At 43.5% G+C, this 15,245-nt stretch overlaps 1 pseudogene; it reads right to left on the reverse strand.

The window, feature by feature from the left end:
* Nucleotides 1-13,475: 13,475 nt before the first annotated feature.
* On the reverse strand, nucleotides 13,476-14,096 carry LOC144798052 (nuclear transcription factor Y subunit gamma pseudogene; annotated as a pseudogene).
* Between the last annotated feature and the right edge of the window lie 1,149 nt (nucleotides 14,097-15,245).

Genomic DNA, 15,245 nt, shown 5'->3' on the forward strand with positions numbered 1-15,245 from the left:
ATGTTGAGAGAGGTGGCAACCAGGCATGTGTGAAGGATGCAGTAGAACCATGATTGGGAAAGTACACAATGCCAAAAGTGGCGGCAATGTGCTGGAGAGACTGCAGTATGCAGAACACAGCCATATCCACGGCGACATACACCTCTGGTGTGTGGAGTGTAGTGGATAGTGACCGCAACGATGTCACCCCAGCCAGTGGGGGTCCTCGCGAAAATGTTGCTTGTTATGCCCCCACACCCCCGTAAGCGTGAGCAGAGTGGGATGGCCCGGCGTACACCAGGCCTGCGTAGTGGTGTCAATAAAAAGCACGTAGCCCTGGGCATGGTCCTCTGCCAGAAAGCCCAATGTCTGCCAGGGCGGTGCCTCCTACCCTGCTACGAGGCCAACGCTGTGCTTGTTAGTGGAGTTGCCTGCGATCCTGTGCACCTGCTGTACCCTTGCCTGCTGGACCACGAACCCTTCAGTCCTGACCCTGTGCAGCCAGGCCACACTGATCACCTGCCGACATATTTGTTTTCATCACATGTGCTTTTATGATTGGTATATTAACATGGGCATGTTTCCGTGCATGTGCGGAGCCAGTTGTGTCCTCTGTTCTGCAAGTGTCGGCTATGCGCATTGTACCAAAATATCATCAATGTGGGTGTGCTGTTCTTGCTATGTGTGTGTGCTGCAGTTTGCAAAGGGTATCTGGAACATGATCCTGGGTGATTGTGGGTGTGCAGTGTGCTACACCTTGTTGTGCATGTATGTCATTGTGCCCATCCCCCCCATCTCCCCAGTCCCTGTTCGTTGCACTGGCTATTGAGGTTGTGTCAGGTCTTCTCGAGCTGTGTTCGTACTCCCTACTCCTTACACCATCTCCACACTGATGACTGTGTCCTGGGATTCCTCCAGCTCCTCCAGTGGCAGCGAGTTGGTGCCTGGCTTAGGTTGTTACATCACGCCGGCGCCTATTGGCCTCCTCAATTGGCCTCCTCGGCACTCAGACTGCAATCCAGGTGATCTGTTAGTGGGTCAGTTGCTGGTAGTGTTCTGTCACCTCTGTGACACTGGTCTTGTTTTCCTGCGGTCTGCACCCTGTTTTCCTCTTCTCCTTGGCCTTCCCTGACCCTGTTGTTCCTTGCTGGTAGTCTGTGGGGGTTTTGGGGTTCGAGTTGGCCTCTGCTCTATGTTAGGGTGCATCCATGTTGCTACGTGTTTTGGCTTGTTTCTGGTGTGTTTTTTCTGCAGTTTTTATGGTTCATTATCCTGCCAGATGCATGGGATTTGCAGCCCTGTGGATGCTTTTGGCTACTTTTTATACCGCGGTTGGCCTCATCGCATTTTTTTTGCGTTCCCCTATCACATTGTTGTGGTGTGGCGTTGATTTTCACACTGACATTTGATGCGATATCTGGTGTCTATCGCATGCTACAGCAGCGTTGTGAATTCCACTATGACACAGGGTCACTTTCCTGCGATAGGCTGCGATGATGACAGTTGTGTTACGCTACTCTTCTGGTAGTTATCAAACGTTCTTGTGAATATACCCCATAGAGTACAAAATATGAGAAAGCGGACGAAAATAGCGACTAAATAAAAAAAAATACAATTTTCCTGTAGAAAGCAATGGGCATTAACCCCTTGCATACTTCGGACGGCACCCGGCCGTCCGACGTCTCGGTGGGCCTTTGCGGAGGACGGCCGGGGGCCGCCCAAATCCCACCCACTATCAAATCGCCCGCACAACACGAAAATGTGCGCAGCATACAAGGGGTTAAATATTAAAAGTTTATAAAATGTTTACAAAATGTATTACAAATTTTAAACATGTCAAAAAAGAAGGAAACCACTGATGTAGAGTCTAAAACAAATAATACTATTAAACAATAGTAATATTTAAATTGTCCTTAAAAACTGTATAACTTTAAAAAAAACATGTATCTGAAACAACTGTGTTAATGTACAAAGAAACGAAGTAAATGTTAAAAAAAGAAAACTATAAAACACTATTTATATAGCTCAGTTCAGTTCATAACTAAGCATGGGCCAAAAATCCGTTCCGCTTGCGAAATGTGCGTATTTTCGGCAATTTCACGATCCGCGAATCTCGCGAAATTGCCGCAAAATTCGCAAATTCACTCGCGGGTGTATTTTTTTTTTTTTGATGGCCAGCTCACTCAAGGGACCAAAGTTACAGGCACACACAGTCACAGGAGGCAAATCTTCTGGCCCTTTACACAGCTGCAGTGTAGGAAAAGCACTATACATTAACCTAACGAGGTAGCACTTACTGATTAGCCAGTAGAAAGTACTCCAGTTGAGTAGAGGTATTGCACATGACAAAACGGTGGCATCTTCGTGGATAACTATGCAGGGCAGAATTCATTCTGGCAAGAAGCTCCTGTCACAAAAATTAAACCTCAACAGGAAGCACTTACAGATATAAATAAAGCAGGTGCCCGAGTTGAAGCTCAAATTCAGTAACTTTTAATCAGCCCAAAACATTAGTGAGCACGGTTGAGATTGGGCAAGTGTGCTTTAACCCCATATCTGCAGTCGAAAATTAGCCGTAATGCTCGAGGGAGGTCTTTGAATCCATGAGTTTCTCGTGCGCAATCCCCGTGTAGTTCCTGTGACCAGGAGGCTGCTTTCTCCTCACCTGTTGCCCTGCTCTCTCTCTGACCCTTTATACACAAGAGGCATGTTGACACGCATAGAAGCCCTGCCCGTTTGGCCCCGCACCACACACTAGCGGTATCAAACGTCTTCTTACCCTTTCCCAACTATGATGGACAGCTCACTCAAGGGACCTCGGCGCCTTTTGGTGCAGTGGCAAAGTTACAGGCACACATGGTCAGTGGAGAAAAATCATCTGGCCCTTTACGTAGCTGCAGTGTAGGAAAAGCACTATACATTTACCCAACGAGGTAGCACTTACTGGATTAGCCAGTAGAAAGTACTCCAGTGCAAATCGCGAAAAAATCAGCGAGTTTGCTGGAAAATCCGCAAATTCGCAGATTTTTTTGCGATTTCGTGGACCGCAGATCCGCAAATTCCGCCCATAGTTATTCATAACAAACTTTATCTGGTCAAAGACCATAAAAGCAATACATCAAATATTATTAATATATCGATATATTATATACATATTTTATAGACACATTACTAACATTTTATTTAAAAATAAAAATGCAAATGCTTTTCTTATATGTAAAAATATGCACATATTAATACGTAATATATTTTAAAAAACTAAGTTTATTATGTACCTATAAAAAGTATAAATTATAACCAAGTATGTGAAAAATGAAATGCTAACTTCAAAGTACACTGTCTACACTACAGGGGTTACCTTTACTGTTCCCACTCCAATGTATAATATTGTGGGAAAGGTGTTGGATGATTAAGGGTTACATTTATTATTCCCACCACAGTCTATACTGCTGTGAAAAAGCGTTACCCTAAAGGGTTTACATTTACTATTCCCACTCCAATCTACATAATTTCAGGGAAAATATTGCTCATTCAAGGGTTTAAATTGACCATTCCGACTCCAATCGCTACCATTTTAGGGAAGGTGTTGTACATTAAAGGGGTAACATTTACCATTATCACTCCAATTTAAATAATTTCAGGGAAAGTGTTGGACAGTAAAGGGGTAGATGTACTATCCCAATCAAATCTATATCGTTTTGGGAAAGGTGTCGGTTAACATTTACTATTCCCATTCCAACATCTACCACGTCAGTCATGGTGTTAGACACTAAAGGGGTTACATTCAATATTCCCACTACAATCCACATAATTTCAGGGAATGTGCTGGACACTTAAGGGGTTACATTTAATATTCCCTCTCCAGTCTATTCCATTTAATAGAAGTTGTTTATCAGTAAAACGATGAACATTATTACACTTTTTCCCTCAAGAAACGTATATTTAAAGTAAACAAAAGGGTACTTAAAAATAAAACAATACTAAAAAATACTCAACGTTCCTTAAAATGTACATTGTGCAATACAACATATATATTTATAAATTGAATACAAAATTTAAAATGTATGTAAATGATATACATTTGCAACAATGATAAGCAATTATTACTAATTATTATCAAAATAGTATTTATTATATATGTAAATTCATGCATAACAAATTCAATATTACTATAGGTTATTAATACATATTATTTTATATGCGCAAAATAACAATCCAACATATAAAACGTATTAATCCATCATAAAAAATATTTTTTTAAGTTAACTATTTTCAATACAAATAATTGTTATAATATATTTATTTCATTACAGAATCACTTTATTCATTGTTTTAAATTACAAATTCGTATTAAAAAATAATACAACCTATTATTAATTATAAGTAGTAATAACTATTAATAATTTTAAATGAACATTTAATAAATATGTATGAAAACAAGAATTATTCTATTATACACACACAAATATACCATAAAAAACGAATAGCATTCAAATGTTAAAACCCAACATCCTGCTCCTATAACTCAAATACATATAAAATAATGAAAAACCTAATCAAAATGTTTATTAATGTAAATAATTCAAAACAATTACTAAGTGCATAAACACAAAAAGTAACATACAAATATGATAAAACGTATTAAAAACACATATAAATTAACCCATAAATCAATATTTATAACAGGGATATTTTGATAAATGATATTTAGGACAACAATATAAAAAAGAACACTTAAAATGAAATTCTTGCCTTCGCTATTTCTGTCGTCAGTTTTTTTGGCACCACTATATCCTGGACACAATATTTATGTCACACAATATTTTGTATTCAATATTATGTCCAAACACCATACAGTAAAAACTAAGGGGCTGATAATGAGTTTGACGCAGTTGCCCTGCTCTCTGCCGGCACAGCTGCACAAAACCAGATCAAGGACTGCCTGCCGTATTACTCATGTACCAAGAATGGGACGAAGTGTCACCCCACGAGACGCACAGCATTAATTAAGCATAACTCTGATGCCAAACTGATCCATTTTCATCATATTTATTCCAGCTTCATCCAACTTACACGTTTTCATCCTTAATCCTTTTGTCACATGAAAGACAACAATTTAGATTTAATGCCGAGTGGGGGAGGAAATGTTAATTAGTCAGTTGTTCAGATAAAATATCGTCACATTTCACGTGGGCACATGCAGTGGAATCTGGGACTTGTAGTAGATTTGGTTTTTGGCAAACATCAGGTTCGACGAATTAGAAGGGTGGCGCCATTTTGTTTACAATCAGGTGAACCAGGGAAAGATGAAGGTGAGGCCACTATTTAGAAATGAGGTGGGTACTTTTAAAGGATCCGTACATGAGTGTTAAAGCTTATGCTAGGAAAGGTGACTGCTTAATGTAGTATGGATGAGGGTGTTATAGGGTTAAAAGAGGACGTCACGGAAAGGAGGAGAGTAAACACTGAACACAGGTGTTAAAAGCACAGGTCGAGGCAAGCACGGAGTACGTGGATGTTTGTAATGTTATCGTAAGGTGGTTATGGCAGTGGATTTTGAAGGTAAAGGTTTGGGAAACTTTGTTGGGCAATATTTTGTTCATGAAGGGGTGACACGAAAATGTATGGGGATGGAAAGGTTTGAATGGTGGGAGGTTGATAGAGTGATTCTGGGTATCAACTTAGGGGTAGCTCTAGGGTTACTTTTAGCAGGAAAAACGTTAATTCACATAGAAAAAAACGGAGAGTCCAGGGTGGATATTAATGTGTTGTATTGATTCAAATGCACGTTTTGACAACAATGTTTTTAAATTGTAGAGTACCCCTGAAGAAGGGCCAGACATAGGCCCGAAATGCATTGGGTTATCAGGATCAATGAATAAGGATGACTTATGTAATGTACCGCGCTACAGGACAAGGCCTGGATTGGCATGTCATCAATTGTTAAGGTTTTGAAGAACATAAGTTGTCTCTCAGGTTGGCGGATCTGAGGGCACGTGAGGGGGTATGAGGTGCAAACAATTTAGAAACCTCCTCAGCAACACCCCCATAAAGTGATTTGTGAACCAGACACAGTGCCTTGAAATCAACACACTGCTGAACGGGAAGCCAGTGCAGCGATTTAACCTTTTACGTGCTCTAGTGATCTCTCTGTGCTAACTTGCCTCAGAGGCATGGCGGCCATTAAGCCTCTAATGAGTACACTGTCTATGGACTGGGGTCTACTTGGGAGAGAACCTCAAGGCAGTGGCTCAGGCTACCCACTCATTAGGGAGTACTCTGGTTGGGCACCAAAGGCATGCAGTCCTCACTTTCATGGAGGCTTGGATTGCACAGAACAGACTTAGAAGTGTTGTTATCATGATGTCTGGGTTTGTAGGCATGAAGCAGGTGCTACAGAGCAAATGCTGATTGTTGCACTTTGTCAAGTCACACTACAGTGACTATGGGGATGATACAGGGGGCTGCTTGGGCACAATTTAGAAGTTCTGTGGTCCTTTCAAGGATCTCGGAGACTGATTCACAACTATGATCACCGAGTTAGCCAGTCTCTGGTGGATAGACCCTTGAACCTGGATCAAATGCTTATAGCCTTCTTTTGAATGCTTCTCTTCCAGGGCGTACTAGCCACTTTTCCTTCTTTCAGACATGGCGGACTCCTGTGGTTCCTACGACAAGTCAGACAGTTCTTCCTACAGATAAGAATGCAGGTGCTATCCCTCATCTCTGGGAAACTGGCTGTCAGGCATACACCCACCCTGGTTTTGCAGTGAGCTCCAACTTTTATACAGGATTAGCAGAATGGGGATGTGAATTCTGTGTGTGTCTTTGCAGAACCAGTTTAGGTCAGTTCAATTTGCTTGTGTCTTTCTCAAGCTGTCCTCCAGCCTCAGCATTTTTCTCGAGTGATATTCTTCACAGCAGGATTATCTCCAGGTCGGAGTACCTACATCTGAGGCAAAAAGAAGTGTGAGCAGTCGGCAAACAAAAGTCACAAGTGATAGCCCCTACGAAGAAAGACAAAGGGCTGCTCCCCTTCTAAAGGACCCTTCACACCCTGAGACAGAAATGTAGCCCCACCCCTCACCCCGGCCATCCACCAAATGGTAGTCTCAGGAAGACTAATTAGCAACTGTATGTATTGAAAAGAATGTAATTGAGTTTCTAAGGAGAAGTCTGTGACCACTTTTCCCACTTCACTGTCTGGATTCTATCCCTCCAATGTAAGGAATGACAGAAATAGACATTCACTGCCTGGGCAAGCAACCCTACCTTTATCTTTTGTCCAAGCCCTGGCCAGTGGGTTCCAAAATAGAACCTCAGGCACTCATGCAATGCATACCAGTCATCACTAGCATACATGCACACATACAAGAGCACAGGATCTCAGTACTAGGTCTCCGGATTCACCTATAGCAGCAGAACATTTAGTCAATGGGCCAGTAGTGCCCCATTACGATTACACAGGTAACGAAGGTCTAGTCATATTGAAATGACTGTAAAACACAGTATGCTGTCACCGCCATGCTATATGTGTTTAACCCATTACTGGGCTACTTTTGTTCTTACAGACAGTCCACTTTCTGCGTCCCTCTATGTCCCGGGCAGGACCATTACTGTTCATATATCTTTAGGTTGTGAATGGTAGATTATCATGAGACTGGGGCCAAAATCTGAAAGCCATGTTAAAAAGTGCTTGCAGTCTGTTACGCAGGGCTGGGCTACGACTGTACACCATGAAGAGGATGTTCCTGTTGCAACAGAAACACATATATTTATTCAATTTTACCTGTTTATGTTTCTTCATATTTCTGTTTCTCTTACTTTTCAAATGCCTGTTTTCTTCTTTATTGATCTATCTATCTGTCTTACCCTCTAAATGCCTCTGTGACAGACTGAAGGTTTCATTTTGAATTTCGGAGAGAGAGTTCTGTCATAAACAGAATAGACTTCTACTCGACTCAACTCTCAGTTCCTGTGAGTCTGTTAGATTTGGGGAGCCACTGGATTACTAATGGTAATTGTTCAGCTATCTCCACCATTGAAAACCCTTGACCTGGGAGTCCATCACCCTTAGAACTGCAAGAAGACACAGGCATAGGTCTGCACCTGGTTTCTTACCAGGTTCAGCATTAAGGGTCAGGGCAAGGAAAACAAACAATGGCCTGACATGCAGAGAGGAAACTCTCTGCACATAAGGGTCATCAATATTTTGCTTTTGGGAACAAAGTCCTGCTATGCAAGTTGGTTGATAAAAAGCAGAATGAAATGCCAACCAGGCCAGAAATCATGGTGAGCGACTGTGCATTGAACTATGGCCAAAGTTCATCTGCCAATGGAGTAGATGCAAGAGATTTCCTCTAGATAGGTGGGGATTTCTAAAGACTTCATGCAGTGCTTCTGCCATGGAAGTGAAAGTCATGTTCTCCTATGACCTGGCAGGCTGACTGGACACTCTCCGGGGCCTGAATGACCTGAATCAATATCTGCCTCTTTCTCTTTTTCAAAGCCTGCATTTCTCATTGTGGATTTATCTATGTGTCTCCTGTTTTGCCCCCTTGCCTTCCACTCTCTCTATTTCTATGTTTGTAAGTGGTCTGTTTTGATTCAGCTCTATGTATGCCTACATGTCTCTGTGATGTTCTCTATTTCCTAACCATAAAAATGTTGATGTGTTTGTCTTACCTATTCTGTCTGTCCATATGTGTCTACCTTTCTGACTGTTTGTTTGCCTGCTTGTCTACCTGCCACCCCGCCTACTTGTCTGCCTGGCAGTCTATCCACACAACTCGTCTGCCTATTTTTTCTCTCCTAAAGCTTCAGAAATGAGATTTCGAGACCGGGAAGCTGATTTACAAGAATATTATTTCAGAATAAAAAGAATTAAGAACGATCGCTTTAAAGCACAACCTTCAGGTTTTGGATAATAATAATACGCTTTAATGTGTGTGGGATTTAAAACATTCTGCAAGTGGCAGTATTCTGAAAAACCTGCAAAACAGAGCTTTTGTGAGATATGCTGGAGAGCACCAACGCAGAGATCCTCAAAGAAATAAGGCAGACATGAAAGGGAGGATACTATACTGACGGTGAATAGAACCAGGCCTCTTTGTGAAAACAGAAGCTTTGAGAGGCGCTTTTCAGTGGCAGTTAAACAAAGCGTTCCCATGCAGCTCTCAGAGCCCAGTGCTGTGTTGAAGTGACAGGAGGCCTGAATAGCCACTTAATTACATATGCAAGTATTTCAGGATGGGTTGCTCGGCCAGGGAGGGACGCAGTGGCAGGTTTGACTAAGCTGCAGGAATTGCTTTGATAGGAAAGCCAGAGAAAATATGTCTCGTTAAATTAGATCTGCAAAGGCCTTCGTATAGATCAGAGTTAGGTTCATGCCCTCAAGCGGGTCAGAACAGAGCACATGGAAAGACAATTCGCAGTGTGACTGGGGCCATTGGAGAAAATGTCAGGCCCTCACATGGGGAATCGACTATCCTTTGCTAGATAACTTGCTTAGTTTGGAGAGGTACAGTAGTCAAACAAAGGGTCGCCCACTGTACGGTACAATGACATTTTTGTCACTCAGCTCGGATGAGCTAACACTGCATCTGCACAGCAAGTTAGTGTTGAAGTTCACACAGGTTTTTGACCTATATATCGTATACTCAGAGGGAGACGGTTGACATTTTCATCTTTTCACATGAAAACTTCCTTTAAGCGTTTTCTTATGAAAGAGACTGCCTTTTTATTGAGTGCAGTAGCATTCCAAAATTGTAAGAATTCTTTGATATACTTATTTTGGGAGCAATATGAAATACTATACTGCTTCTATGTTATAAAGATTATCGCCAAAGCCTGTCTGTTACCAATATACATGGGATTGCGTTTTCATTGGATCTATTTCTCTCATTACGGTAAAAGAATCTGCCTAATTAGAGTTTATGTAGGACAACAATGGATGCTCCAATGTTTGAATAATAATATTTTCAGGCGGTAATGTGAAGAGGAAAATGATCTAATGATACTGTTTATTTCCAGCTCACTCAAGGTCTGCAGTTAATAAACTGAAGAAAATAGCAGTTCAAGGCATTTATTCAATGATGAATAAACTATTCTATAGATGACATTCTACAACGGGAAAGAAACACTATTCATTAAAATATGTAAAAAAATAAACACCAGCAACAACCTCTAGATAGGATTAAAATAACATTCATTGCCCTTTTAGTGCTTGATGCAGAGATCCAATCATACAAATGTGCTGCAGGGAAAATGTATGTCTTAATGAATATTCTGTGAAATAATGAAGTGGTCGTACAGGTATTTTAAGTAGCATGGACAAAGATGATTGTTGGACTTGGCCCTTTTGGCAGGTTCACCCCTAAAACTTTTTGCTTTTTAATGTGACCTGGTGTTAGTTGTTTTAGGCTTCTGCGCACTTTAACACTGTGTCCCAGTGTAAAGTGCGTGTGCAGTCTTAGTGCGTGTAGTGAGATTGGCCTGCCCTCCCATAGGAATGCATTGGGGAGATGAATGTCCATGGTAGTTCCTGATGTGAGAGGAGTGCAGGGGCGAGTTTGGTATGTGCGAACTCGTGAGATTAAATGCTGCTCGACGGTGCGCAGATTTAATGTGACTAGTGTAGAAGTACCACTTTTAGAAGGTGGCATTTCTGTGTGCAGTAAATGTGAATTGACTGTCTGGCTTGTGATTGACAGGAGCTGGCTTGTGTCCCTGGCTCCAGGAGTCAGGATCGGTCTGCCCGGTGGTGAATGGGGAGATCTGCATGTAGATGGAAGGGAAGAGTTGCACCTGGGACCTGAATAGGGCTGTGCCTTCCCTCCACAATGCTGGCTCCTCCCCCTGTGGTGCGTCTGATGTCCCTAGCCTGTCCTGTGAATAGGGAGAGGGGCTGAGCACAACAAAGGGCTTCAGAACCAGTTGTAACTGGTTTTCCCCTTGCCCTGCACCCTTGAGACAAAGGAAATTGGTGTATAAGAAGGGGCTGTGACCCCATGTAAAACGTTCTCTTGTTCCTGACGTGAGGGGGGCCTGCTGCTGCTGCTGGGTGCCAGGAGGAACCGCCACTGGGGACTGACTCCCTGCTGGAGGGTCCTGTGAGCTGGCCCCTAGGCCCAGCCTTTGCCCCTCCTTCATTCTGACAGACTTTCTTTGGACTTATTTGCGACGCGGGTGCCCACCCCACATTGCCTGCCACAAATGACGACTTTTCATTCTTAATAGGGAGCGGGTGCCTACCCCGCAAGCTGCTGATTTCGGCGCGGGTGGCCACCCCGCTGATTTGCCGTTTTTGTGTCCCTAGCGGGTGCCCACCCCACCAGGGACCGTGTGTCGCTGTCTATATCACTAGCGGGTGCCCACCCCGCCTGGGACGTTGTGTGCGAAAGACAGGAGCCTACCACGTGTTGCCGCCTGCAGCTGCCAAGCATTTGGACCCTGACGGCGCTGCTCTGCCCGCGGCGACCAGGAAGTGGAGTAGGAGCAGCCTGACGGTGGGCTGAATGTGCGTCCACATCGACGGAAGCTGCAGCGGGGCTCCCATGTAGAAGGGAAAGCCCCGTGCGTGTTGCTGCTGGTGTCGGTAAAAAGCAGGAAGCAGACGGGAGACTACCCCGCTCTCCTGCACATGCTGCAAGGACGTCAGCAGTCTGACAACAGAGGCGGAGGGGGCCTGAGGCACATTGCCGTTGCCTGCCCCCACCACAGAGGAAGACGAGCTACCACAAGGCCACCCCAGCATAGGAGAAGCTCCACTGTGCTGGCCCCAAGAAGAAAGGAGACCGGTGAGTGGGGCTCCGTGAGAGGTGGTTGGGGGGGTGTCAGGGCACACCTTTGGTGCCCGTCCCCCGTGACATGGTGCCCATTTCTCCGTCCTGCTGCCCCGCTGGACAGTGGGCAGCAGCAACGTTTGGGGGCATATTTGTTTGAGAGTCCCCATGTAGACTCCTAAAGCCCCCGTAGTGCCAGTACTTATTTTCTTTGGGGCACATTGTATTAGTAGGTTCCAGAGGGGCTTCGGGGCCACAGTGGTGCCTATGCTAATTTATTTAGGAGGGCATATTGTTTCTAAAACCCCAATGGGGGCCCAAGAGGCACCAGGAGTGCCAGACAATAATTGTGCATTTAAGCAGCTGCCCTGCGAGAGTGCAGGCGGTTGCGACCTTGGGGGCATTTCGTTTTTGAGGGCAGTTGGCACAGGGAGTGCCAGTGCCCACATTGTTGCCTTCCCAGCTGCCCAGCAATTAGTGGGCAGCTGCCACGTTTAGGCTTCAGTGTTTTGCGCACCTTTGGAGTTGGCTGCACTAGCAGCCCAGCCCTGACATTTTGGACAAAGGGCATTTAAGCCCCATGGAAGGCCAGTTGGCCTGGGGTCAGTATCTTCTGTGATTCTGCACAAGGTGATTGGCGTTTAGGTTGGTAATTACCTGTTGCCTAATGTGATTTTTGGGTAATGCCTTTATGCCTGTTCTGTACCTCTAAATGAATTTCATGATTAGGAGGTTGTTTTTGCCTAGTATAGTTTATGCTAGTCAGTTTATGTTTCCACTGCGTGACCTATGCCTACAGTGATTAGTATTGCGTAGTATGTTCCTACCTTTTACCATTGGTTACTGGTGATGTTCTACAATTGTTATTTTGTGCTACAATTATACTATGTTCTACATCTATTTCTACTAAGTGCTGATTCTGACAGTGGCCACGTGGCCCTGTCATGTGTAAATAATCCCCTGTAAATACTCCCCAGTGCCACTGGGCACAGTGTATATGTGTGATTATGATCTAATGTGTTTTATGGTAATACAAAGGCTATTTTGATATATAACCTTGTGTGGAGTTCCTTTTTGTGGTGTGCCTAGTGTGTTGCTGCTGTGTGTGTTGCGCAAACGCTTTACACATTGCCTCCGGGATAAGCCTGACTGTTCGTGCCAAGCTACCAAGGGGGTGAGCAGGGGTTATCTTGGCGTATAAGTCCCTTGACCTGACTAGAGCGGTGGTCTCTGCCTGGCTTTGGCGCAAGCCCTAACCAACCAGAGATCCCATTTCTTACAATAATCCAAAAGGAAACTTTAATATCCTGTGTTAACGGGTTTGTTTACAAGAAAAAACACCTTCTATGTTAATCTTTCCTGTGTAAGGAACTGTATTCCTAACTATACAAATGTAATTTGCTTCATCTGGTACTGATTGCACAAAATGTGTGAACCTCCCAAAAATCCTCTGGGCAGATGTACTAATATTTCACATAAGGCGGTGCGGCAAGGCAACTTACTGGGTTGTGTTGTGTGAAAGGAAGAAAGCAGAAATGTGCCATGTCTACTGAGATATGGTGCACTTCTGCTCTTCTTAGAGATGATGCACAGTGCGTACTGCCTAGCGACAATGCAGCGACCCATGTGCCATGCTGTAAGGGTGCCTACTTTATAGGCAGGATTTGTTTTGCACAAAAACACCCCTGAGAGGCAGTTTCCCCTTTATATGCGTTATGCAGAATACATCACGCGTTGAAAGAGGAAGAAGCAAGGAGAAATGGTCATTGGCATGCCCTGCACCTGCGGCTCCGGTGCAATGATGATCAGACCAGGTTGGATGGGGATTCCAGTCATTGTAGTCTGCTGTCCTTGCTGCTGCCCCTAAACTTGGACAGCTGTAGGCTGCTGCGCCAGAGTAAAGTAGTACTGGGCAGGTCCTACAGGAGTCACAGCCTGACGCACCTCTTCCTGTCATTCAGGGGGCTTGAGCTCATCTATGGGAACTATGTCGATCAGAAAGTCAACGTGATCAAACTTGGTGATGTCCATAGTGATGTCAATCCTCTGCAGGGTTCTGCGTTTTTCATCCTCTGTGTGAATCCTTGCCCATAAGGTCAATTCTGTGCTAAAAATCTGAGCAGTTTTTGCAAACAGCACTCGAGCCTCTGCGCTGATCATCTTCACATCTTCATCCAGCTTCATGGTTTGTTTAACACATGCGAAGGGGAGTACCTGAACTCTGAAATCTGTCTCTGTTAGGCTGCAGAGCTCATCCTTCACCCGGGGCCAGAAGGCCAGTAGTGTCTGCTGGGTATTGACCTTGCCACCAACGCAGAACCCATCGGTAGACATTGTGATAACACTCTTGCTGCTTTCTTCTTCTCTCCAAAGGCCCATATCACCAAGCCGACCCGTCTCTGCCCCTTCTCTGGAAACTCAGCTAGCAAGGAGAAATGAAGATGTCTTCTGCTACTCCTCTGTCGAGTAGGTGCACCATTTTGCTGCAAACTCTGGTTCACACATGTTTGTAAATCTAGGTTTATGCCAAAATACATTGGTGGAAGCCATCGAACGTCCGTGCTCCACCCATGCAATGCCTACCTGGTGCAAAATAACACAAGACAGTGCTATGTGCTTCACACAAGTCGGCTTCATATGGCTTACTAAATGCCAAATGTATTTAGTGTAGGGCCTGCATTTCAAAAGGGATGCAACTCAGCCAAAATCTTGGTAAATCTGGACCCTCAAATCTAATGATGCCTTATCCTAGAAGCAGACCTACTTTCCATTAATTCATTCACGCATATATAAAAAACTGATTTAGGCTAAACATCCAATGTGCATATATATCCTTCCATTTTACTTTTCAGCTCTTCCCAAGTTTTTTTTAGTTCAGTTATTACCCAGTTTAGATGTTGGACTGTTGGCTGGCCCCACAACATTTTCCTCGATTTGTGGTCCTGTGAGCATGACACAAATTCAACGTGAATGCTCACCATTTAATTTTACTGTCACAATAAAAGCCTTTATTTACTAGGGGGAAAATTTCACCCTTGATCATCTGTCAGACTTGCAATATTGTTCACAAAATATGAGATGCTTCAAGCGCATCTCTGGATATTGCGAGAAAAACTGAATTTTCACAATTTTGGTCAAAAAGCCTCTTTGTTGTCATGAGATGCTTTCCCTAAGCCCCTACCCTGCATCCTTACGTCTCCTACATTTTATTTTATGTGATGTGAAATTTGTGAAAGTTTTTTATCATCCATATTATATAAATAATGGCAGCTGGAACAGATATTTTCACTCATGGCAAGCCAATCAGATACTCTGTATTGTCTATATTTGCCTATTCATTTATAATCCAGAAATAACTCAGTAGACAATATCCAGTCATATTTACATGGGTTAAACCTTAAATAAAACAAAGCTTAACTCATTAGCAGCCTCTCAAATTTAATGCAGATTCATCACAATGTCAATTTATTTTGGCAATTAAAA

The sequence above is a fragment of the Lissotriton helveticus genome, chromosome 12, assembly GCF_964261635.1.
Source record: "Lissotriton helveticus chromosome 12, aLisHel1.1, whole genome shotgun sequence".
In the NCBI taxonomy this organism is placed as follows: Eukaryota; Metazoa; Chordata; class Amphibia; order Caudata; family Salamandridae; genus Lissotriton; species Lissotriton helveticus.